This window comes from Ascaphus truei, chromosome 3, assembly GCF_040206685.1.
Source record: "Ascaphus truei isolate aAscTru1 chromosome 3, aAscTru1.hap1, whole genome shotgun sequence".
In the NCBI taxonomy this organism is placed as follows: domain Eukaryota; kingdom Metazoa; phylum Chordata; class Amphibia; order Anura; family Ascaphidae; genus Ascaphus; species Ascaphus truei.
Window position 1 is genome coordinate 352,379,003 of NC_134485.1, and position 25,080 is coordinate 352,404,082.

A 25,080-nucleotide genomic window follows, 5' to 3' on the forward strand; every position below is an offset into this window, starting at 1 on the left:
GCCAGGAAGAGGAATATCCGGGCCAGTGTTTGAAGGGAATCATTCTCTGCAGTAGCAGTGAGAGACTGTCTGGGTGGTGATTTCCACCAGAGGGAGACCATCCTGTTTGGAGGAGGACGCCATCGCTGAGGCTTTGCGCTGGACACAGGCGGGTCCTCTTTCATTGTTCTGCGGTACCCGGGTGCAGGAGCCCTGGGCAGGTACAGTCACCAAGAGCACCACCATTACCAATACCACACAGGCACTGATCACGCCTAAGGGGTGGGTTGCGGAACTCATGGGACTATTGAGATACCTGGGAGTAAGGTGTGGGGTACAAAGCCCATGCGAGGTGACCGGGTAGTTGTGCCATTAGTGTTATAGAGTGACACCCTTGCTGATGTGATTGTTATATTGTTATGCATATACAGTAAACTGTTTTATATATACCTTTGGTGTATTGGTTACTGTATGTGGGTCCTGTGTAAGGGTCATTCTACCCTTAGAATCCTACACAGGTGGAGGCGCTGTATATGAGTATCGTTCCAGAGGATACACTCCAGGCTCTCACTGGCAGAGGTTCAGGCCCCCCTCTCAGCCTAACAGGTAAAGCACCACACACACCTAGTAATACATATAGATTCCCCTCGCGTGCACTCTATCTGAGATTGGGAGGGGGGGAGGGGGGTGTTACATATTGTTATATCTCTGCAAGAACCCAATAGTTACAAAAAACAAACAAACACATTGTTGAGAAAATAACACATACAATATCTAATGTACGACCCGCCAAACCGCACAATCCCACTGTGACCCCGGGTTAACACCCCTTCTCACCGTCTCCTGGTGGAGAGTACAATTTGTACAGGGAGACCATGGAAAGGAGGTTGTGAGATTGGGACCTGGGTGGGAATAACCGGCGCATTTCGTGTCATTGCACTTGGGTGAGCAGAGAAATCGCACGGATGCATCTAACACAAGTTGGCAGGTCTGTTAATGTTAGTGGGAACAATGACAGACACAATTATACAAGTGCTTGAGGTGATACACAGGCATCAACTATTCAAAACACCACAGAAAAGTCCCCCTGGGTATGAACATGATGCTGCATTGTTTAACACAGGCTAATGCCAGAGCTACCCCACATGCAGACAGCACTAATCCACTGCTCGGAGTCGAGCTTCTCAGCCACTGATTAGTGCGGTCTGGGAGCAGAGACGCACGGAGGCGGGGGCGCCTGGCGCGCGCTCACACTCCGCGCGCTGACAGCGCCGAGCTCGTGGTGTTGGCACTGCGCCAGCACGCAGGGTCGGGGACCTCTGCGTCCTGCGCACTGACGTCAGTTTATCTCCTGCTACCTGAGCGTTGATTTGAAGCCGCCGCCTCCTCTGGTCCCCGAGCCGCTGCTCCTCCGTTCCTCAAGCCTATCTTAGCATACCAGCTGCTTCCTATCCCCGCGGCTCCCGCCCCCTGCCCCGGAGCGGTTGTGCGGGACAAGGGCAGCACCGGCATCGGCGGAGCAGTCACTAGCTGGAGCTGCAGGCCGCTTCTGGGATGATGTGCAGCGAAGGGAGCGAGCAGCGGCGGGGGTGCTGTGTATAAAGGCAGCGCAGGGGGGACCTCTGCTGGGTGCAGGGTCAGGAGCCCACTACAACCTGCAGTGTGAGGACCTGAGACACACCCGCCGCAGGATCATACTCTGTAAGTGCAACTCCCCTCACCACTTCTCCTCACCACTTCTCACAGTGCAACTCCCCTCACCACTTCTCCTCACCACTTCTCACAGTGCAACTCCCCTCACCACTTCTCACCGTGCAACTCCCCTCACCACTTCTCACCGTGCAACTCCCCTCACCACTTCTCACAGTGCAACTCCCCTCACCACTTCTCACCGTGCAACTCCCCTCACCACTTCTCACCGTGCAACTCCCCTCACCACTTCTCACCGTGCAACTCCCCTCACCACTTCTCACCGTTCAACTCCCCTCACCACTTCTCACGGTGCAACTCCCCTCACCACTTCTCACCGTGCAACTCCCCTCACCACTTGTTTTCATCTGTGGCTGTCAGTGCTGGTTACAGAATCGGTCCCACTTAGGACCACATTTATGTCATAACAGTGCTATGCCTAACTCCTCCGGCAACGAAAGGGTGACCAGATTGTTTTGTGCTTTTGTCGCTTGCTATGCAGTACACTGAAGGCCTGTCTGACAGCAGATTGTTAAATCTGACATCTAGAAGTAGGTTTAAATATGTTGGGAAAGTTTTATCCCGTGTTTATCAACATTGTACTGTGAGAGTTGATACGGGTTTATTGCCCTTATCATCTTCCTTATGACGTGGTGGGCTTTCATAAATCTGATTACCTTCTAACAGGGCTAGGTAAAAAACGAGTGACAATTCAGTGTCGCCCTTGCAGCCGGAAGCAAAGGAACATTACCAGACCAGGACTTCCAAGTTCATAAAGTGCAGATTTAATTTTTTTAAATTGTCATATCAAACACTTAATTTCAAGTTGTGAAATGGGCCACTACTGTTAGTACGGTGCTCATTGGGACCACAGTTATAATGCAGAAAGTTGAACTTGGATTGTAAGCTCTCCGGGGCAGGGACCCCCCTTCCTATCGTTGTCTTGTCTGAAGCGCTTATTCCCATTATGTGTTATTTTATTATGTCACATGTATTACTGCTGTGCAGCGCTATGTACATAAATGGTGGTATATAAATAAAGACATACATACATACTACCCTCCAAACCCTGAGCAGGTACACATGCTGTGATGTTCTTCTTTCTCTTTCTGCAGCCCTTCAAAGCTCTGGGGTACGGAATCATGACAACTTTGTCTGCCACACATTACTTTGTAGGGTTGGTAGAGGGACGTTAGTGTGTGGCTGGTATCTTCTTGAAGCCGGGGGGTTAAACAGCAACGCGTTTAGAGTTGTATTTGATCTATTGTGAATATGGTTGTACAGTATGGCGTTGCCGTGTATCACTGACACTTGGTTCCCCTAATAGTAGCTTCTTTCCTAATACAGTTTAAGAAGATCTCTGCAGAGCTCTGCACTGTTGGGCATGAAATGTTGATTTTTGTGGTCATGGGATGTAATTACAGCCACAAGTCCTTGTCCAGCAGTTTCTTTTACTGTTGCTGTTTTGAAAGCCTTTTTGGCAATTGGATTTCAAGAATTAAGAAACCTAAACTCTGCGTTCTTTTCAGTAGGGTGCGGTTTAAAAAAAAAAAGAAAAGCTCTTACACCTTTCTAAACCCAAACACAACACACAGAACACAAAACCCCAGCAAGCTCTTTTTGGGATCCCCTGAGCCCCCACAAAATATATGTATCTATTTAGGTGTCAAAATGGAGTGCTATTGAGCGTGGCATATGTATACAACAGACGACAGAGAAGCCCAATGCTACATCCAACATGACAGAAATACACAGTAAAATACTTATATATTCTCTTGAAAAAGGGTAATTTAGTTTAACCCTTTGGCCAAAGCGTTGTAAGCTTGCGAGCCACGACAAGGCACGACCTTTCTAAACCCTTCATAAACATCAACTTACTTTTTTTTTTTTTTTTCAATTAAAGAATTGAAAACAATAAACGATTATGGTGACGTGAAAAGTATCCGCCATTACTAAAGTGGCTAAAAATGAACTGTGTGTTGGTTCTTGCTGATATTATTGGTGGGATCGAGTCAAGTACTTTGGGTCTGTGTTCCCTGAACAAAAAAGTTTTTAAATCCGAGCAAACTTTTCCATATTGGGTCCCACTTCACTGTTAATTGTAGGACTACCACCTTTTTACATTGAGCTTTGTCCATCAATATCTTTTTTTAAAATTTTTTTATATATATATATATATATATATATATATATATATATATATATATATATATATGTGTGTGTATATATATATTCGCAAATTTTAAAATACTGGGCCTGGATTTAAAAATATTTTAGCAGTGAATTTCACAGATTACATGAAAGCCACCTAAAGTGAATATTGAGGAGTTTGTTGAATCACTATTTAGGTTGGTTTAGATGCTTTTAAGTGCATAGTTATGATTTATGATGATCATTGACTTTTTTTTTTTATTGTAGCATTTTATCTTTCATCCTGTTAATCACCACAGTCAATCCATGGGTTTAACGGCATCCTAGCACATATAGCCCGGAGTCATCAGAGTGCGATCCACTGCATTGTCCCTCAATATTTGCTATTTATTGCTAACTACATAGTCTCAATACAACACTTTAGTAAAGCTACAGTTGCTGATGATCTGTGTTCATACTTTATTCTTATAGACTGCTGCTAAGGGGAATGAATGGACAATACATTGCAAAACATGTACAGTTTTTGGGGACCTGTGTATAAGATATGGACGAATCGCTGTAAACGGTATTCACTTGTTCCACTACAAATTTACCAGCAAAAAAAAGACAGCTGGAGACCATACCTGTCACAGCACAGTGCTACACTCTGATCCACACTGTACTGCACAGTTCTCAGAACTGCATTGGTCCTGGAGAAATGTAGATTCTTTTAATGGACCCAACAGCAAGGGGCTTCATAGATGAGATATTGCGTGCAGAGCTTTCCAAGCCTGGCAGATATCTTCTGCATGTGTAACTTTGCCATGTGATGGTGAACATGAGATCTCCTGAGGTTTTGCATAAATCATTACTCCTAGGAAGCTTTTGTTGGTCCGTTTTGAATTTAAACTCAAATGAACCAGAGCTCGTCTGTTCTTGATCGCAAAACTGTTTTGTCTACCTGGCAAGAATAGAAAGATGCAACGTCATTTGGAGATCACGTTGCGATTTTTTTCTTCTTATTCATAACCTCGTGGCCATGTTTATTGGGTTTTCTTGTCTCAAAATTGGTGCGAGAAACATATCTCGGGCCTCAGCAGAGGTCAGATGAGATCGGGGGGAAGACCTTGTGCAGGTAAGCTTAACAAAATACATTGGGGAAAAAAAGTGTGTGTGCCGAGCACGCACATTTTTAGTGAAACTTCCTTGTCTTTTGTCACTGTTTAGTCACAGAAATTGTATTTGTGATGGTGATGTTTAATTAAAAATCAAAAACGTTGTATTGAGTGCGCTGCCCCTCCAAATGACCGCCCCCTCGGCTAACCGGTTCCACCCCGCAGCTCCTAATCTCCCGTGATCAGCGGGGCACAACCGGCAAACAAAAAAAAAAATAGGAGCGCATGAAAATGAAACCAAGAAAAGCCAAATTAATACATATATTTAATATCATAAAAAATAGTTTATCATACAAACATACATATACCAGAAATATATAAATAAAACCTGTCTACAATGACACTAATATAATGCAAAAGAGCCCAAGCCACGTGAGTAGAGGGTGTAAACACCTAAGTACACAAGCCCTAGTTATAACAGGAAGGAAGAGGTGCTGGGATCGCTAGATGGCACAAAAAAACAGACCTTAGGCACTCAAATTTTAAGGTCTGTTTTTTTGTGCCATCTAGCGATCCCAGCACCTCTTCCTTCCTGTTATAACTAGGGCTTGTGTACTTAGGTGTTTACACCCTCTACTCACGTGGCTTGGGCTCTTTTGCATTATATTAGTGTCATTGTAGACAGGTTTTATTTATATATTTCTGGTATATGTATGTTTGTATGATAAACTATTTTTTATGATATTAAATATATGTATTAATTTGGCTTTTCTTGGTTTCATTTTCACGCGCTCCTATTTTTGTTTTTTAATTAAAAATCAAAACAAAATTTCAGCGCCAAAATGCAAAAAAGTTTCACTTAGAACGCGGGTTTTAGCTATTTGCACTTCTATATTTATAGTAACTGAATTCCTCGGGTGTGTGTGTGCACGCGCCAGTCACTGCGCGAAAAGGAGATATCGGGGGAACAAGCGATGCAGTGGGGAGGTGGGTGACTGCGGCGCCGTGTGAGTCAGCGAGTGGATCCAGCGCTGCCTTCCTCCTCGTTATCAGACACGAGCCCCAGAGCTGCTCCACCTATCTCTTCCCCCCCCCTCCCCCCTGGCAGAGCTGCGAGGATGCAGCATCCGGATCTCGCAGCCCCCATCTGAAGAGGAGATCTTGGGAGAGTCAGGGCACAGAGGTGTGTGTGTGTGTGTGTGTGTGTCCTCCGCCTCCTGTCCGGTGACTGGTGGGAGCTGGCAACACTGATGTCGCTGTTGGCCTCTTCTGCCAGCAGTGACGTCACTTCCAGGACTGGACTTCCGTCACAATCAAGGCAATTTACTGCCAGGGAAATTTTTGTGGGGTAGGTGCCGGTAAAGAAGTTTCACTTTAAAATAATCACTTTTTTGCTGGATCGGTGCTTCAAAAGTGATCACAAACTATGGGTAATCTATTAGCCACCCTTTAAGATCGCAAAAACAATACTTCTCATTATTAGAGGAGCCGTCTACTAATTTCAAAACAAGGTGATGCTGCGGGACTGAAGCTTACATCCTCGTATTGATGCTTTATGTTGACATTTTATTTATAATGTTTGACATTTCAGACTACAGCATTGTAACACATACGGTCTACCCTATCATGTTATGCACTTCACTCAGTTTGGGTTGGTCAAGTGTGACACACCTTTGAGCTTGTGACTTGCAGAATAGATGTCATCCCATGATCTCCTATTTTTAATATAGCCCCTCCAGTTAATTGGTGACCTGTTTGTCACCTCTCTCTGTGATGCACAGGAGATATTTCAAGATTACTTTAAGGCTGACAGGCCAGGACCTGGCTATTGTCCACAGCATTCTAAACTGTACATATTTCACTTTCAGTGGGCCATCAGTGATAGCCCCCCAATTAAGCCCTTTGTAGATCAGCACAGTCACAGGAAGGGTCTTGATCTGTCATAAAAACAAATTGTTTATGATTTTTAATTCAAACTGCATCCACATTAACCCCTGAAGTACCAGATTGATTAAAATACTTTATACACCCCTTCATTTTTTTTTATTACTTAGATTTTTTATTAATCATTTTTCCAAAAGTAAGAGGGGTACAAAAAGAAAAAAGGAGGGGAACAATACAATGGTACAATATTGCAAATAGTCTGATTACACATTAGGAGAGGAGGAGAGTATGGGAAGGGGGGCGGGGGGGAGGGGACAGCATTTGAAACCATGTAACATATTAAATAACAGGTTAAATACAACATAAATCACAAATCACTCTGTTCAGAATAATCTAGTCTAAATATGGGGATATACCTGCATGTCTAAACCAAGGAGCCCATGTTTCTGAGAATTGTGAAGTGAAACCAGTTAGGTAGGCAGTGCATTTTTCCATATAGACTATATGCCAGATTTTGTTATTTATTTGGTTTAAGGTTGGGGGAGTCGGTTGTTTCCAGTTTTTGACGATGGTGCATCTAGTAGCATTTAGAATTTGGGAGATAACTTTAGTTTCTTTTTTGTTACGATTGGCCATTGGTTTTCCCAATACTGTATATATTGGGTCCTGGGGGACCGTGATTCCCAAAACCCTGTGTATTAGAGCAAACACTTCCCTCCATGTTTGCTGAATTTTTGGGCACGACCAAAATATGTGCAGTACATTCCTCATTTCGCCACAACCACGCCAACATAAAGGAGAGACACCTGGGAGAAAAGAGTTCAATCTGGTATGCGTCATATACCATCTAAATATTAGCTTGTAAATATTCTACACCCCTTCATTTTTATTAGCGTTCCTTTAATCCCAAACTGCCTATAAGGTAAATGTATATACTGGGAAGCAGCTGTTAATACCATATTTGTCTGAAATCCCCTTTGAAGTCTAATGGAATTTGTGTGTGTGTGTGTGTGTGTGTGTGTGTGTGTGTGTATACCAATCATCCAGTTGTCTCACTCATCTCCCACAGGGCACTGTAAAAATGAGCACCATGATTAATTTAAGGTCTTGCACCTCAGAAGTCCTCAGTCCCCCATTTACTAGAAAAATATGTAATTAAAACAAAACTCGATTTTAGTATAAAACCTGTCAGTGTGGTCACTCTTTAGATCCAATTAGAGCTCAAAGACCGTACTTATTCCATTTTAGATTTAATATTACAAAAAGTGGACAGTGTTTCTTACAGAAAGACAATTGCATTTATATAGTATGTTTTTGTAGACAGTTTACAAAATAGGAATAAAAACAGAAAATTCAATACATTACCTACTGAAGGAAGGTGAGTGACATGAGGACGCAGTGGCGTAGCTAGATATACGCGGGCCCCCGGGCAAAAAAAATTCCAGGACCCCGTTACAAGTGAACATATTCTGTAGATTCAGGAGAAAAGTTATCCTTGAATTTTAAATTGGGGATATCTCTCCTCAGCTCTCTCCTCCATGCCTACCTGTGGGACATGGTGGTGATGGAGGCAGGCTGGGGGAGATGATGGTAAGTGGCAGAGGTGGACTGCCAGAGTGAAGCAGAGGAGTTAGTAGTTGACGGAGACAGAGCAGGACGGCCGTGGAGGAGCACCCTGTAGCAGCATAGATACAATTGTGGATTCGGCGCAACTGCCCATGCCTGAGTCAGAGAGGCTCCCGGAGTTCTTCAATAAACTTTATTAGCAAAAACACACAAGGGCTAACACCGCATTCTCCCCCTCTACGCGTTTCACCCTCACAGATAGGGCTTCGTCTCGGAGTCACTCTCTCTGACGCAGGCATGCGCAGTTGCGCCGAATCCACCATTGTATCCTGACCATTCCAAGACGGTGGCACGCAGGAGCAGCCGAGGTGAGCGGGTCCCAGACCGGAGATGCAGGTGAGGTAAGCTACTAACATCCCCCTGCACCGGTCGGTTCTGTGGCCAAGCGGAGCTCCCTCGTGTATTGCCCCAGTGTCTGATACAATCAGATTGCTGCTCTGCACACGGAAGCGCACGACAGACTCTTTGACGACTGTAGCAGCATAGAGACTGGATTAAGAAAGACTTCCGCGTCGGACCGCTTGGGCGCTCATCTCCCCGGCTTTCCTGTTCTGCCTCCCTGCAACTCCTAACTCTGCCAGCTGCCCCTCTGCTTCACTCTGGTGGTCTGCCTCCGCCACATACCATTATCTCCCCCCGCCTGCCTCTATCTGGGGGAGAAGAGGGTGCAATCGTCAGCAGGGCCACCGACGGGGGTAGAGCAGGCCCCCAGGCTTTGCTTGGCTACAGTTATACCCCTGCGAAGACGTTTCTTAAAGTAGATTTTGTTTAATACAGCAGCTCGGCAAGCACTTGGAATTAAGTGTTGCCCTCGTGTGATGAATTAAGGCCCCTGGTCCAGAAAAATGCTCTCCTACAGCACTAGTATCTATACTTGATGAAAAAACCTATTACTATTTCATTCTCGTGTCAATCTTATTCATACATGTCACAGGAGACCAGGTCTTTTAACAAATTTATACCGAAATCATTCAATAGGCAAAACACAGTAGTGAAATAAAATGGGGTTTATTTGTATAAAAACCTCGGAGACAGAACAGAAATACAAAAGACTATACACACTTGCTGGGGTCTCGGGGTTGAAATCTAGCCTTTCCTAGATGCAGGGTGCCCGGTTGCTTACCCTGACCGGGACCTTGTCCTGGAATGAAATTCGGCAGAAAATCCTGACTGGGACTTTGTCCTGATCGTCCTGGAACTGATTTTGGCAAGAAATCGCAACCGCTACGTTCAATTGGTAGAACTTGTCCACAAAAGACTGGACTTAGTCTTTGTGGGGCAGACTTTCCTAGCTTCAAAATGAGTCTGGTTGCTCTGCTATGTGTAACAGCAACTTTGAAAAAGCCCACCCTAGCTTCATCAAGATAAGTCACTAGATGGCCTGGTTCTCTGACTGTGGCTTCTCCTTACATACCCTCTGCTGAGCTATGTTCAGCATGGAGGAAGGAGGAATGACTAGGAATCAGAGCGTGGGAATTCCTCCCCGCCAGCCAATAAGAATAGGGGCTCATCCTTTGGCTGATGTCAGAGGGCGTGCCAAGACGGCTCGGGATGCTTCATGGGTGGGACATAAGAATTGACCAATGGGAAATGACCCGACATTCTGCTGCTTCCCCCAGTCAACCCATTTCCACCTACTGGGCAGGTTCCACTTAGTCTGGCAGACCAGAGTGTCCTCCCCGCAGGGGGTCTCTGTTCTCCGGACTCAGTACTCCGCCCTGCCCAGGCCACTTGGCACCCTGACACCTTTCAACATCCCGTCTCCTCTGAACTACGATGTCTATCCAGACATCCCGGCACCTTTTGTATATGCCCGGGCTGGCTGAATAGACATTTATAGTAAATGCACAACTCAGAATAAAATATGTTTTATTACAAAATAACTATTGGGGAGACCCATATCTGTGCAGGAGATGGATCTGGTATAACTAGGAGCGAAAACCAGGACTCTGGGGGACACTGGGCAGCCCCAGTGTAATTCCACTCGCGTATAAACAAAATAATTGCATTTTGACCCAAATATCCCACATAAAACTTGCACACAAGAAGTTTCATGTTTCTAGGGCAAATGGAACATGTAAACAGGAAAAGCAAGGGGCACTTTATTTTATACATGTATAATCCCAGGTTTATGGTGCTAGGTACCTGCCAGGGATCCCATGGTTTCAGGGGTAACCAGATGGTCTTAAACCTTTATTGTGTAGCCTGGTTAACCCCTCCCGTCAAAATACATATTCCGTTGCATCTTCTGTTAACAGGAAAGTGCTATCTTTCTGTGGCTTTGGCTGGGGGGCTGGGTGGTCTTGTTCCTCTGTTAGCAGACATGGTGTTAGTCAAGGTAATCTGTTGCAAAAGTCTTTATCTTCAGGGAAGGTCAATTGTTCAAAGACCTTGTGCAATTCTTGAAAGTTGCCTGCAGCTGTATTTGCCTGTATTTTGCTTATCTTCTTCAAATGAACCCTATTCTGCACTAAAACATCAGTTAGAACTGGAGTTTGTTTTGCTGAATGGTTTCTTTGTATACTTAACCTCCGCTCTATCACAGCTGTAGCGTAGGATAAATACAGTGACCACCAAGGCAACAATATACCCTATGAGTGGGGTGACCAACAGCCTCACAAAGTCGGAGGATACTATACTAAAAGCTCAACTACGGAACTGTGATCTGGTGCTTTTCTTTCTCAGGCTATTAGCAGGGGGGTATTTGCCTCTGATATATCCTGACTTAAATGTTGCACATTTATATGCAATGATTCTATTGTAACTAAGTATGAGCAAATTATTTTTGCTAAGTAGTTGTATTAGGATTTCTTTACTCCAAGCCCACTACGGGCAGACACTATTGACCCTTTCAGGTAAAGTAGAAAATATTCACTAAACACAGGGGCTACTTTAGGTTTTAAACAGTAATTTGTGGTTCTTTCTATACAGAATAAAATGTATTTATTTTTCATATTAGTAGAGGAGTCTGCATCATTAGGGATTCTCTCTCTCTCGTGTTTCTCAAGAAGATAGGATCATATCTGTGGTATATCTGTAAACTGTCACGTGTCACTTCAATGTAAGCATGGCTTATTCTTAACAGATTTATTGCCACTCACAAGCCAGGAGGGACCCACAACTTTCCTCTCACACACACCAGAAACAGAAAAAGTTCTTAAGAAAAAGTGAACTCTGTTGTTGCACTGCTCACTTGGTTTTATATTGATACAGCCCTTTATAGCCGCTTCAGCAGATCTAGAATGTACACCTAAGATCCTTGCTAAGGTGATGTTTGTGCAACCCACTCCTATAGTAATGTAATGAGTAATGAGTGTAATTGATTTTACCTGCATGACCAACAATGTCCGTGGTGGTGTGCACGGTGACTCCTTCCTGTGCAGCCCCTTTCCTCCGTGAATGGGTTAATAATTGCATGCTTTGTTCTGTGTGCAATTCAGAGCAGTTTAGAAAACAAGTAGTTGATGCTGTCACATTTAAAAGAATACAACAAAACTGTTAAACATTGTGGCAAATCTATGCTGAACTTGTTCTGGAAATTGTAGATGTCAATGCAAAAAAGAAAGAGGAATGTTTCTAAAATAGGTTGTAATTTAACCCTTTTATTGCTCTAATCCGTACAGTGCACGCTATGAAGATTTAAATTATATTTAAGTTATACGGGCTCTCCGCAATCGGGGCGGGATCCCGAACTACACAACTTTCTGTTGGCTGTGGCGAGGAGCCTGACACCGCAGCCATTGTGTCCATTGAGCAAATTTTCTTGCCAGGTGGACAAAACAGTGTGGCGATAAGGAACAGACTTTGAGGGATTACAAACCACAAGCCATACTGAAGGGTCGACGGCTGGCCACTTCCAGGTCAGCGGTCAGAACACATAAGAGGTCAAGTGATCTGTCCGGCACTGAAGCGGTAAAAGAGAAGTAACACGCCAACAAAAAAGTTGAGACTACACCTTTTACTACCCCACTTCAACATCCTGTTAGAGGAAAATATGCGATGCATGGATTCATGGGAATTACATTTTGTTTATTGTAAGTTTGCAGAGAAGCAGCCGCTCTTCCCAAATGGTCATTGACAAAATATCAAATGTTCTAATTTTTGCAGCTCTCCTTCAAAATTGTGTAATACTGTACTTGGCTTTCACTCTGGAAGATTGAATGGTTGCCATGTTTAGACCCCAGTCTGTAATCTTCAATGTAATGGCGCAGAGCTCCAATAGTAAAGTGGAGACTAGTCAAAGCATTATCTATCTATATATTTAGGTTTCCGGGGTGGCCAACACCTAGAGCTGCCAAGTGGCTTCTCCAAAAATATTGGGCACAATGTTGAAGTAAGCGACACACTCGACATGAGCGCCCAAGCTCGACGCACGGGCAACACGCGCGCGTTTGATACACACACAACACAAGCTCGCACGCTTGACGCACATGCACACGATACGTGCTATGTCTCTCTGCTCCATGCTGTTTCCTCCTTTCCTTGGCTCCACCCTCTGGCTCCTGACACTACCTCCTGATTGGCTGCAGCTGGGTAATGCAGCCAATCAGGATGGTGGAAGATGCCCAGCCCCATAGGAACAGCCCTGCTCTCTCCATATTTGAGGAAATCCTGCGGTCCCCCAGGCCGGTCAGGTCATTATGTCCAGAGAGGGAATATCGGACACATACATGTCCAGTATTACCTCTAATTTTTTACTGGACAAAGTGTCCAACTACAAGACAGTCCGGTTCAATACTGGACACCTGGCAACCCTACCAACTCTAGTCCTCGAGCAACCAACAGGTCATGTTTTAAGAAAGTCCCTGCTTCAGCACAGGTGGATTAATCCGTGACTGTCAGTTTTTAATAAATACTGTTACCTAGAAAGCTCCCCTGATTGTTATACCCTTGGGCCTAGTGTGTAAAGCCTTATTGCCACAACCACTGAGTAACTTGCTATTTATTATTATCATTTTATAAAGCGCCAGCACATTTCTCAGCGCAGTACAATGTGGGAACAGAATGATATACATTAACATGAACAGGATGGCATGCCAAATAAGAACAAACAGATACAAAAGGTAATTAGCATTCCTGCTCGTGAGATCGTACAATTGAGGTATCTCCGGACTCTCTTGTTGCACCTCACGTGTACCAAACAAAAGACGGCACTCGGCACACGCTCCCACTCTGCTCCTATTGGTTGAGACTCCTTACTGGCCCTGGCTGCTGATTGGCTAGTTTATTCTAAGGGGTGAGAGGAGTCTGACACATGGGAGTGGGGAGCTGACGGGCAGTTATGTCATTTAGCGTTGTCATGTATTTATTTTGATTTATAAAATGTTTTACCAGGAAATGACAAAATAGAACTCTATGCTGCACACGAACAATAAAGTGAATTGATGCAGTTATCGGTGCTCCTGATACCTGTGAAAATAATCCAAGATAATCCAGTGCTGAAAAGTGAATCCGGGCACTCCGATTTTGTTTAGGAAAACGTATTTATTGAGCCATGAGAAAACGACGTTACAGCCGCTCTGTCGTCCTTTTTCAAGTGAAGTGGCATAACAATAGTGTCCCAAAAAGAAAGACCTAGGTGTAGGCAACCATCCGTCAATGTCAATTTGGAGGCAAGAGAGGGGGGCGAACAGCGCGAGCTCCCGGACGGCTTTGAATACTTACATGGACCCCGGGTAGTCCAATTACCTGTATTTCTCTTCTGTTTTCTAAGTGCATTCTAGGTTACCTTTTACCTGAGTAAACATATATTGCACTATTCTTCTCTCTTATAATAATGATTTCTCAAGAGTTCTGCTGTCGGTATGCAGAGCGGTCTTTCCTCTGAAATGCTCGTTTCAACTAAACACCATGTGAGTGGGAAAAACTTGAGTCCCTTTAAATTATCCACATTGCCACACAGTGTTGCACTATTTTTCTTCCTTCCCCCCCCCCCTTTTTTTTATATGTACCTGACGACATTTGCACGCCGAGATTTGTATTTTGTGCTTGTAATTAAGACCCATGGAAAGTCTTCTTTTGGAGCTGCACTGTCTCTTACGGTTGTACTTCTATTTTTATGTTTTGAAGTCACTGCACAATTTTTCACTCGGGGGTTTATGTGCGTTGAATTTTTTTCCTTTATCATATATTGGGGATCAATAACCTAACCGGTGTTTTCCCTGCTGTCTTTCATTACATACTACACAATCTCTTAAACAGGTCCAGTATCTCTAGACTTTGCCATCTCCACAACGAACAAATGGCACTTTTTCAATTTCTCTTATTTTGAATGACCTTTTGCTATGTAGCAGATAAATTGGGGGGTGGGGGTTGAGGAGAGAAACTTGATATTTATTAATTTACATTGGTGACCATGTGTTTTATTTTATATACAGTAAACCCTGCAGAACCGAAGAAGCCTGCGATTTCATGCCTTTCAAGACTCTCCCACACAGAAGGGGCTATGGTAGTACCGTACATTTTTGACTATCTAGATACTCCTAGTTGTTTGATCTAGAACAGGGGTGCTCAACTCCAGTCCTCAAGAACCCTGGCGTCAGGTTTTCATGTTGTCCCAGCTTCAGCTTAGGTGGCTCAATCAGAAGCTCAGTCTTGGACTGAGCCTCTGATTGAGCCACCTATGCTGAAGCTGGGATATCCTGAAAAGCTGACCTGCTGGAGGGTCTTGAGGACTGGAGTTGAGCACCCCTGTTCTAGAGCACAGAAGCGTGGAGGTTAAACTATAGCCTCAGACATCAGAATCTAGGAAATCCTTTCTCCCCCTCTTCTTCCCACCCCCCCCCCTCTCTCTCCCCCATGTATGTTTCCAGCAATTGTAATGGTGTAAAAATGCTTATTCTTTTCTTCCAAGTGGATGTTACCATGCTATCCAACACACCTGAAATACGCTTACAGGATTTTACTTCATTTCTAAGCTCTTCTAAATTCGTTTTTTAAATGTGTGTGTGTGTTTTTCATAGTTAGAACATTTTGACACCATCTGATGGAAAACTATTGGGAATATGACCTTGCCAACATGTCCCTTACTGCTCTGTGAGCGTTCCACAGGTGATCAAACAATTAGCTCCGTGTGTTTGCTAAAACTAGAGCGTTGTGACATGTTTAATGTTCCACTTTCTACTTATCAGCTTGTAAATTTAGCTTGTGCAGAAATGGCCAATGTGGATGAAACATGTTACATTTTATTTATCCTAATACAACTAGTATGATATCTAAGGTTTTCATTAGAGGTCGAGTCGACCGCTAGCTGTAAAAATTCTTTATTTTCTACATATAAAGCACTGCTATAAAAATTTAAGTAATATTTTTAATACAGCAAAACTTGTAACACAATCTTTTCTCTCTTCTGCTCCTTTTTTGTAAAAAAAAAAATTCATACGGTGAACATACCTTAGTTTGTAATATTTTAGGAAAACTGATTTATTTAATACTCTTAAAACGGCTTTTTACATGTGTTTTTTCCTCCCAGGTATGTTCTGTATGAATCATGTGATTTAGCATAGTTTCAAGAAAATGAACGACATAATTTTGTGTGTATGTAGATAAATATTTATACATAAAGTGTACAATAATATGAGTACTCTGTGTTTTTTCTTTTTTAGGTAGATTTTGTCACAGGTTGGCATCTTCTGCATCAAATTTAATTTTTCTAATTTTGACCTATCTGCAAATTTTTGTTTTCTGTGATATTTCGATATATAAAAAGAACAAATAAGGGATCAGCATTCAAAATACAAGTTATACAATACAAAATAAAAAATAGAATTTCCAAAAATCTACAAAATTAAAAATAGAAAAAAGTATATACATATGTTGTCTGTGAAAATGGTTTTTCTTTTGACAATGTGTGCTTTTATTTATTTATTTTTTTCTATTAACTTTTTAGATCTTTCCAAGGCCACGGGCATGGTCAGTGCTTAGGCGCTGACGCTTGTCAGTGAGCCCCTGCAGCTGCAATGAGAGCAGCTTTAGCAGGGGCTCGCGCACGCTTCCGTATGCATGCGCAAGGGTAGCCGGCAATTTTTTTCCGTTTAAGCACTCACGGGAGCGCAGGGTCGGTCACGGGAGCGGTTCGCCCAATTAGGGCAAACCTGCTCCGTCACTGGCCCGCCCCCGGACAGCGCGCGAACTAAGGCCAGGGAAAGCACCCGTTTTCCCTCAGCCTCTGCCCGCCTCCGCACGGCTGAAGTCTCTATGGACTCGGGCTAAGCTTCATTTTGTTGACTCTTAGGCTTGGATTATAATGGCGGTGCACATGCATGCAACGCCAAGACAAAGTAATGTGGTAAATTGAGCGTGCACATAGTGCGCGCGACAGACGCATCCAAGCGCGCGAATTTCAAACAGATTCAAGAAGTTGATTTTCCGGGGCGACGGCTGCGTCACATGAGCGGCTTAGCCAATGAGGGTGAACCGCTCACATGACGTCATGGCCACGCCTACCTGTAGCCTCCCTGTGTGTGGGGTGCGTGCGTGCTATAAACAAGGCCTTAAAATGGACGTGTTTCTGCGATAGGCGGCACAATTTTATATGAAGTCGTTTTTTTAATTTCAGTTTTTTAATTTCAGTTTTTTTTTTCTCATCTTATTTAGTTTCTTTTGACCTTTAGTAGGATAGAAGTGTATGTTCATGTTGTATACATTTTTATATATAGTGAAGAATGGAATTTGTTTTTGGAAATTTTATTTTTCTAAATATTAGTTTATTCTTGTATGCTTTCTGCCCTTTCTGTGAAGAGGGGCCAGGGATCACTAGCACCAATAACCATGTGACATGGTCACACTAAAAAAGAGAGACAATGGCAGCATAAGAAAAGGACAAACCGTTTGCCTTCTTTAAACATTCTTGAGCACACACTTCTAAGCATGTTCTTACAGTAAATGGATAGGGGGACAAACTTGATCAGTGGCTTTACTAGCCATTTCTAAACTCTGCAGGATTACTTTAGAGGCTTTTGCAAAGGGTTGTGTGAAATTGTCTAATACAGCGGTGTCCAATAGGAATTCAAAGCTAGCCAAACTTGTGGTTGTCGTCTTTCCAGATTTGCCACGTTCTCGTGTCGGTTGCAATAGCGTCGCGGTCATGAGTCGTGATGCCTGCTGCGTTGCGCCTGTGCCCAGGGCAGCAGACCGCTTTCAGAGGCCCAGAGCTAAAGTTTCTCTCTCTCTCCCACCCCTGTTGGTGGCCTTGCGAGACCCCCTCTCTATATCTCTTACACCCTCCTACCCTTCTCTCCTATCTCCACACACCTCTCTTCCTCCCCCACACACAGTCACCTTTCTCCACCCCCAACGTCTCTCTCATCCCTCACTCTCCCCCTCCGTCTCTCTCCCCCTCAAAAATCTTGTCTTTTGGCCAAGGCGCACGCACACGCCGACTGGGCCCTGCCCCATAGAGGGATGGGCCTTGTGTGCGGAACAGCAGCCACTGGGGACCTCCTGGCCTAAAGGGTTTTCTGCAATTTTCAAGTCATTTGAAAACTGTACTAAATACAGAAGAATTTACAATGCATCTGATCTCAGACGCACTATTAGAGAGGGTTGGGGTTCTGCAGAATTTCACAATATAATTATAGGGTTCCTTAGCCAAAATAAGTTGAACACTACTGCCTTAGCCCTCGATTATAGCAAGTCCGCCTGTGCGCGCGCCCTCGTGACTTCACGCACGTGCAGAACCTGCACTGCAGGCTTGAAGTGATGGGAGGCGTGGCGGGAACGTGGCCATGAAGTCACGTGAGTGGTTTGCCCTCATTGACTGAACCGCTCACGTGACTCGGCCGTCGTGCGGCAGGATCAGTTTAAAATGCCTGCTCAAAATTTGCGCGCTTGGAAGCGTTGGTCATGAGCACATTTGTGCGCATCGTGTGCATGCACAATTTAACACTCATTTTGTTTTGGCAGATTGCGGCGTCGTGCGCACACGCGCCGCAATAAGCACGGCCTTAGAAGAATGATTACATTTTACAAATATATTTGTGTAATTCTCATTTTAGATTCTAAGATCCATAACCCCTCTCCAAAGCTGCATCCTAGTGGTAAGAGGGACTCCCCATTTTTACACAGGGACTGCTCCCCTGGTTTCTGAGATACTTGTATTTAAAAATAATAATTGATACTGGTTTTGTCACATCGCTACAAATTGGGTCGCAGTGTCACAAATAGAAAGTTGCAAACATTATCTACCGATGATGTGACATTGGCTGCATTATCGAGCCCTGACCTCCAAGTCAATTTTGTGTGTCCCGGGTTAGTATTCTTGCCTTGTTTACAAAACAGATTGGCTATTGCAAACCAGAGGGGTCCCTGGAGGTTGGGGGGTTTGGATTAGTTCTGGGGGACCCTCCTGCTTTAGAGGGGTTAAATTTAAAAAATAAATAAATAAAGTATAAGAATTGTAAGCAGTGTGAATTGCTGCTTTCAGGTACAGTTGCACATTGAAACGTAAAGTTACAATACAAAGTGGAATCATTCAGCCATGCAACATACTATGTAATTTTAAAAACTTGTTGCAAAATGTTATGTTTAATGGTTTTGGAAATTGCCCCAACGCCTAATAGTCACAGAAATGTAATGTTATATAATGTAGGTTTCTTGCTAAATAACACAATAGAAATTCTTAAGATGCAGTAATCATTGCTGGGTAAAAAAGCATTTCCTTGGAAATTTGTTTAATTTACATCATTATGATCGGAATTGGGTATAAACTCCTTGCACAAACGGCAGGCATTGTGTGTGTATTTATTGTGTGTGTTTTTGAAGTCGGGCTTTTGGTAGAAAGCAATACCAGAAATGAACGGTTGAGTGCTACTACTTTGTAGCAACTTTAGTAGTGGGATCTACACGTATCTACTATATCTACTATATATTTCTGAAAGCACTGTATGTTTGTCTGCATGGCCTGTGTCCCTAGGGCCAATCACATTGCACCTTTGGCCTGTCACTCCGCCTCAGGCCATGCCCGCCCCCACACACCTCTCATTGGCCTGCGGCCAACACCACTGCCACACTGTCCTAACCCTCAGTGACCTTTGGGAACGCTTCAAAGCACCTAACACTCACTGCTCTGGGAGATTTGGGAACGCTACACAGCACCTAATCCTCACTGCTCTGGGACCACGCTTCAAAGCAACGAATCCTCACTGCTCTGGGGCCACCTCTCAACCCACAAAACCCTCACCGCCTGCTACCACAGATCAGGTACAGAATCCGAACTATATAAACATTGCTTTCAGCACTCCAACATTACACACGCTCACACAACACCGCACGATTACCTCCACACACCGCACGAACACGCAGCGCATACCGACGGACACTGCCTCTTAAAAACACCCCCCTCGACCCCCCCCCAACCTCATGCACATGACGAACGCACGCCACAGCTCTCCCGCTACCGCAGCCCCTCACACCCCCCCCACCCGAACAGCCAACGCACGCTGCTCCTCCGCAGCCCCTCACCCCCCCACCCGAACAGCCAACGCACGCTGCTTCTCCGCAGCCCCACACCCCTCCCACCCGAACAGCCAACGCACGCTGCTCCTCCACAGCCCCTCACCCCCCCCACCCGAACAGCCAACGCACGCTGCTTCTCCGCAGCCCCACACCCCTCCCACCCGAACAGCCAACGCACGCTGCTCCTCCGCAGCCTCTCACCCCCCCCACCCGAACAGCCAACGCACGCTGCTCCTCCGCAGCCTCACCCCCTCCCCACCCGAACAGCCAACGCACGCTGCTCCTCCGCAGCCTCTCACCCCCTCCCCACCCGAACAGCCAACGCACGCTGCTCCTCCGCAGCCCCTCACCCCCCCCACCCGAACAGCCAACGCACGCTGCTCCTCCGCAGCCCCTCACCCCCCCCACTCGAACAGCCAACGAACTGGAGCTGCGCAGGGGGGGAGGCGGAGAGGGACGTGGAGGGAGGAGGGAGCAGGAGGTTTTGGTCCCGGGCAGCGCCAGGTCTCTCAGCTAGTTAAAAATAAAGGATGCCATGCTTCATATCACGGAGCTACTGTATGACTGACAAAACCAACAGAACGTAACATCTTACCTGCACAAGGGTATGTTTCACGCCAAGTTAAACATTTCCACGTCCTGCTTCTCCAGGATTTCATTAAACTTTAGTCTCTAAATGCCATGTGTAGTGTGTATCTATCTATCTACGTGCATACACGCACATACTGTACATGCACGCACGCACATACATGCACGCACATACACAATCCTGATCATTGGCAATAAAATAAGTTGTGTTCTAGCTATCAAACTACATTTTGTAAGTGTTTACACAGAGTTCCAGTGTTATATAACTATCAGAAATGCATAATTACTTTTTTTTTTTTTAATGGTTACATTTCTTTACACTTTTTTTGATGGCAATGCACTTACAGCGCTGACAATCTTACTGTAATAATTTTCTTCTATCGGATGTTTTTTTGAGATCCTTCTTTCACTCTCTCCTGTAATCCGTTACACAGGGAAACATTATCAATGACGTGACATTCGTTTGGCTGCAGCATCAAGCCCTGACCTCCAAGTCCATTTTGTGTGTCCCGGGCAAGTCAGACCGATGTTCCCCTCATTGATTTGACTTACCTGCAGTGATCTGGCTAGTGTCGTTTTTCCAAATTGCTAGGAAATGGACACTGAATATTATAGGAGAATTCCAGAATAGACTTCCCCCGTGATCTCTTCTGGGCGATATTCCAGCTCAGGGAAGAGAAAAACATGTACAGGGCATATAATGCTCTGGGGAAGTGGAGTTCGTGCTGCTTTTTTATAATTACTATATTTCTTCAATTTCTAAGATGCACCCTTGATTTTAATTAAAAAAAATTTGGGGGAAAGAAAACTACATGAAATGTGCACCACACCACATACTGTACACTACAACATTATGCGCAGCACTATGGGAGCTGCACTAGGGTTGTCAGCAACGTCATTCATTCGAGCATGTAATACTTACCTTGTCTTCTGCGATCTTGTTGCGCTTCCTCTGCACCTCCGGTCCCGTCGAGGGGGGAGGGGCGTGTGATCGGAGCCGTGCTGCTGCCGGGCGCTGTAAAGATCACCTTGCAGACTTTTTTTATTTTTAAACGTCGATTCTAAGTCGCATCCCAATTTCAGACATCTGAAAATGGGGAAAAAGGGTGTATCTTGGAATCAAGGAAATACGGTAATTTGATCTTAAAACATAGGCCCAAGCGTGGGTCAGCTTCGCACCGGTGGGCAAGCTAGCGACTGCCTTTTTTTCTTTTTCTTTTCCCTCTTAAGATGTCACTGCCAAAATCAAATGTTTAGTTTTTCAGCAAACGGGTTCCCTGCAGCTCAGAATAATACGGTTCACCTCCCAGGGGTTCCCCGGAGCAAATAACGTTAAAGAGAACAAACGAGCTGCCAAGATTGCAGGTTTTAAGAGTATTTTTCACTTGTTTTTTGGGGGGGTAGAGACTTCTTGCACAACTTGTATCATATTTTGTGCAAAACCACGAAAGGGTTATGAGATGTGGAGCTGGGCAGCTCTTCCATTTCCTGTCTGGCAGGCTGTTAGACCAGGCAAACACCAGCTGCATGGGGAGATAACCTGTGTTGCAAACCTTTACATAAACAGGTTAATGCAGATGGCTTTCGATACCTGGGGTAGTTGCTTGGAGAATGTGTGTGAGATGTGGATGCACTGCTGCCTCTAAGGTAAGGAGCGTTTTTTAAATTCTTTTCTTCTATTTAAGATAATGGACAGATCTATAAAACCTGAACAGTCGTGTTTTATTTGAACTTTTGACCTCTATAGAGATCTGTGACTGTTATCTTTGTGGCAGTAAATCTATATTTATATTAACTTATTTACCTGTTACTTTTATTTCCTATGTAGCATTATTGTGCAGCAATAATAACTTTTCTGAAGCTACTGTGTGCAGTAATATAGAAACAGACCTGCGTATTAGGGTGTTTGCAGGGTTGCCACCACTGCGGGTTTGACCCCTAGACTACAGGTTTCGCTAACCAATCTCCGGGCTGCGGGGTTATATTTCAAATCTCCGGGCGGGGTGCGCAAAGTGTGGGGTGCGCAAACTGGGGGGTAGTGGCGGCAGCAGGGAAGTGGATGGAGGACCGCCTCAGCGGCGCAGTCGGAGGGATTTTACGGCGGGAACAAAGCAGGGAGGCAGAGGATGGTTGGGGAGGAGCGCTCCCCAGTGGTCCGACCCAGAAGTCTTCACTGACTTCTCGGGCGGCATCTCCCCCTGCATGGTCGCATCCAAATGGCTCCGCAACGCCTAATGGCGTTGCTATGAAAACGAGACATCCTGCGGCACAGTGTTGTCATGACAACGTGGCATCACATGGCGCTGTAACGTCACGTAGCCATTTTGACAAGTTAAATATATAAATAAATGGTCTCGGTTATCATTCAGCAGAAGGTGGCTTGCGATCTTGGGCTAGTCACTTCATATTCTGTGCTCTGGGCAGCAAACATTCAGTGTTTATTCTCAACCTCTAAATAGAAAGAAAAAGAATGTGAAGGGCGTAATGTACCGTTTATAAATTTTATGTATTACCTGTGGTGACAAATACAACAAATACAATGTTATTCACTTACACGAAAAATGCTTAAATATAAAAACAAGTATATGATGATAAAGAAGGATAATTGTCTGTAAATAGTGTTTAGTCTCACTCCCTCAGTGTCTTTGCTGCTAGCTGGAGTTTGCAAGGACAATGTTAACTTCTGGGGTGTCTGCCGAACTGCTCAGCTGTTTCGGGTGATCCGTTTGGAGACCTGTTGCCTCTGATGCTCGGTGGGGGCTGTAGATTTCCTCTGCGGATGCTGTCTAATTGCTGTTGGTGCGCTGTTTTCCCCTGGCTCTGCCCGGTGCAACGTCAGCGGGCCTGGCGTCCAGTCTCCTTGTCCGTCCTCCCAGCTAATGCTGCAGCTCACAGAGTGGTTTGTGAGAGCTCCCACTGCAGTCTGTGTACTGTGCTTAGCTCCACACTATTTATAGGCAATTATCCTTCTTTATCAACTTTTTTATCATATATACTTTTATATTTAAGAATTTTTCGTGTAAGTACATAACATTGTATTTGTTGTCCTTCGTCACCACAGGTGATACATAAAGTTTAAAAACGGTACATTGCGCCCTTCACATTCTTTTTCTTTCTATTTGAGGTTATCTCTAAACTAGAGGAGTGGTATCCTCTCCTTGTGGGGCAGCATTTCTTTCAACTAAAAGATCATCTCATACTACAGAAAGACTGAGAGTCAATCTTTCCCACCTGTCAGAATGCACTCTAACGTAATTGGTCACCCAGAGGACTGACGGGGTGATTCAATTATGTATCTATCACAACCGGGGAATTACAGACCTGTGAGCCTGACTTCAATAGTGGGGAAACTACTTGAAGGTTTAATACGGGATAATATTCATGAATACCTAATGGAAAACAAAATTATTAGTAATAGCATGGATTTATGAAGGATAGATCATGCCAAACTAACCTTATTTGTTTCTTTTGAGAAGGTAAGTAGGAATTTAGACCAGTGTAATGCTGTTGATGTGGTCTACTTAGATTTTGCAAAGGCTTTTAATATGGTTTCACACAAGAGGTTGGTGTACAAAATAAAGAAAATTGGACTCAGTAATAATATATGCACCTGGATTGAAAACTGGTTAAAGGACAGACAACAGAGGGTTGTCATAAATGGAACTTTTTCAGGTTGGGCTAAAGTCGTGAGTGGAGTACCTCAGGGATCGGTACTGGGACCCCTGCTTTTTAACTTGTTTATTAATGACCTTGAGGTTGGCATTGAGAGCAAAGTCTACATCTTTGCTGATGATACTAAATTGTGTAAGATAGTAGAATCAAAGCAGGATGTAATTTCTCTTCAGAAGGACTTGGAGAGACTGGAAACGTGGGCAGGTAAATGGCAGATGAGGTTTAATACAGATAAATGTAAGGTTATGCATTTGGGATGCAAGAATAAAAAGGCGACGTACAAATGAAATGGGGATAAATTGGGGGAATCCTTGATGGAGAAGGATTTAGGAGTGCTTGTAGACAGCAGGCTTGGCAATAGTGCCCAAAGTCATGCAGTAGCTGCAAAGGCAAACAAGATCTTATCTTGCATCAAACGGGCAATGGATGGAAGGGAAGTAAACATAATTATGCCCCTTTACAAAGCATTAGTAAGACCACACCTTGAATATGGAGTACAATTTTGGGCACCAATCCTAAGAAAAGACATTATGGAACTAGAAAGAGTGCAGAGAAGAGCCACCAAATTAATAAAGGGGATGGACAATCTAACTTATGAGCAGAGGCTAGCTAAATTAGAATTATTTCCATTAGAAAAGAGGCGTCTAAGAGGGGATATAATTATATACAAATATATTTGGGGACAGTACAAGAAGCTTTCAAAAGAACTATTCATCCCACGGGCAGTACAAAGGACACAAGGTCATCCCTTAAGGTTGGAGGAAAGGAGATTTCACCAGCAACAAAGGAAAGTGTTCTTTACAGTAAGGGCCGCTAAAATGTTGAATTCATTACCCATGGAAAATGTGATGGCAGATACAATAGATTTGTTCAAAAAAAGGTTGAACATCTTTTTAGATAGGAAAGGTATACAGGGATATACCAAATAAGTATACATGGGAAA

At 44.2% G+C, this 25,080-nt stretch overlaps 1 protein-coding gene across 3 annotated transcripts in view; it reads left to right on the forward strand.

Annotated features, from left to right (window-relative positions):
* Positions 1-1,308: 1,308 nt before the first annotated feature.
* Positions 1,309-25,080, forward strand: part of FNDC3A (fibronectin type III domain containing 3A) — a 220,193-nt gene continuing 196,421 nt past the window's right edge. For 2 of the 3 annotated variants that reach the window (XM_075591927.1, XM_075591924.1), the window contains exon 1: positions 1,309-1,680. The gene's annotated coding sequence lies outside the window, so the exon portion shown is untranslated. Of the gene's footprint in view, positions 1,681-22,029; positions 22,113-25,080 lie in introns of those variants that run through there. The other variant, XM_075591926.1, reaches the window with a different exon arrangement.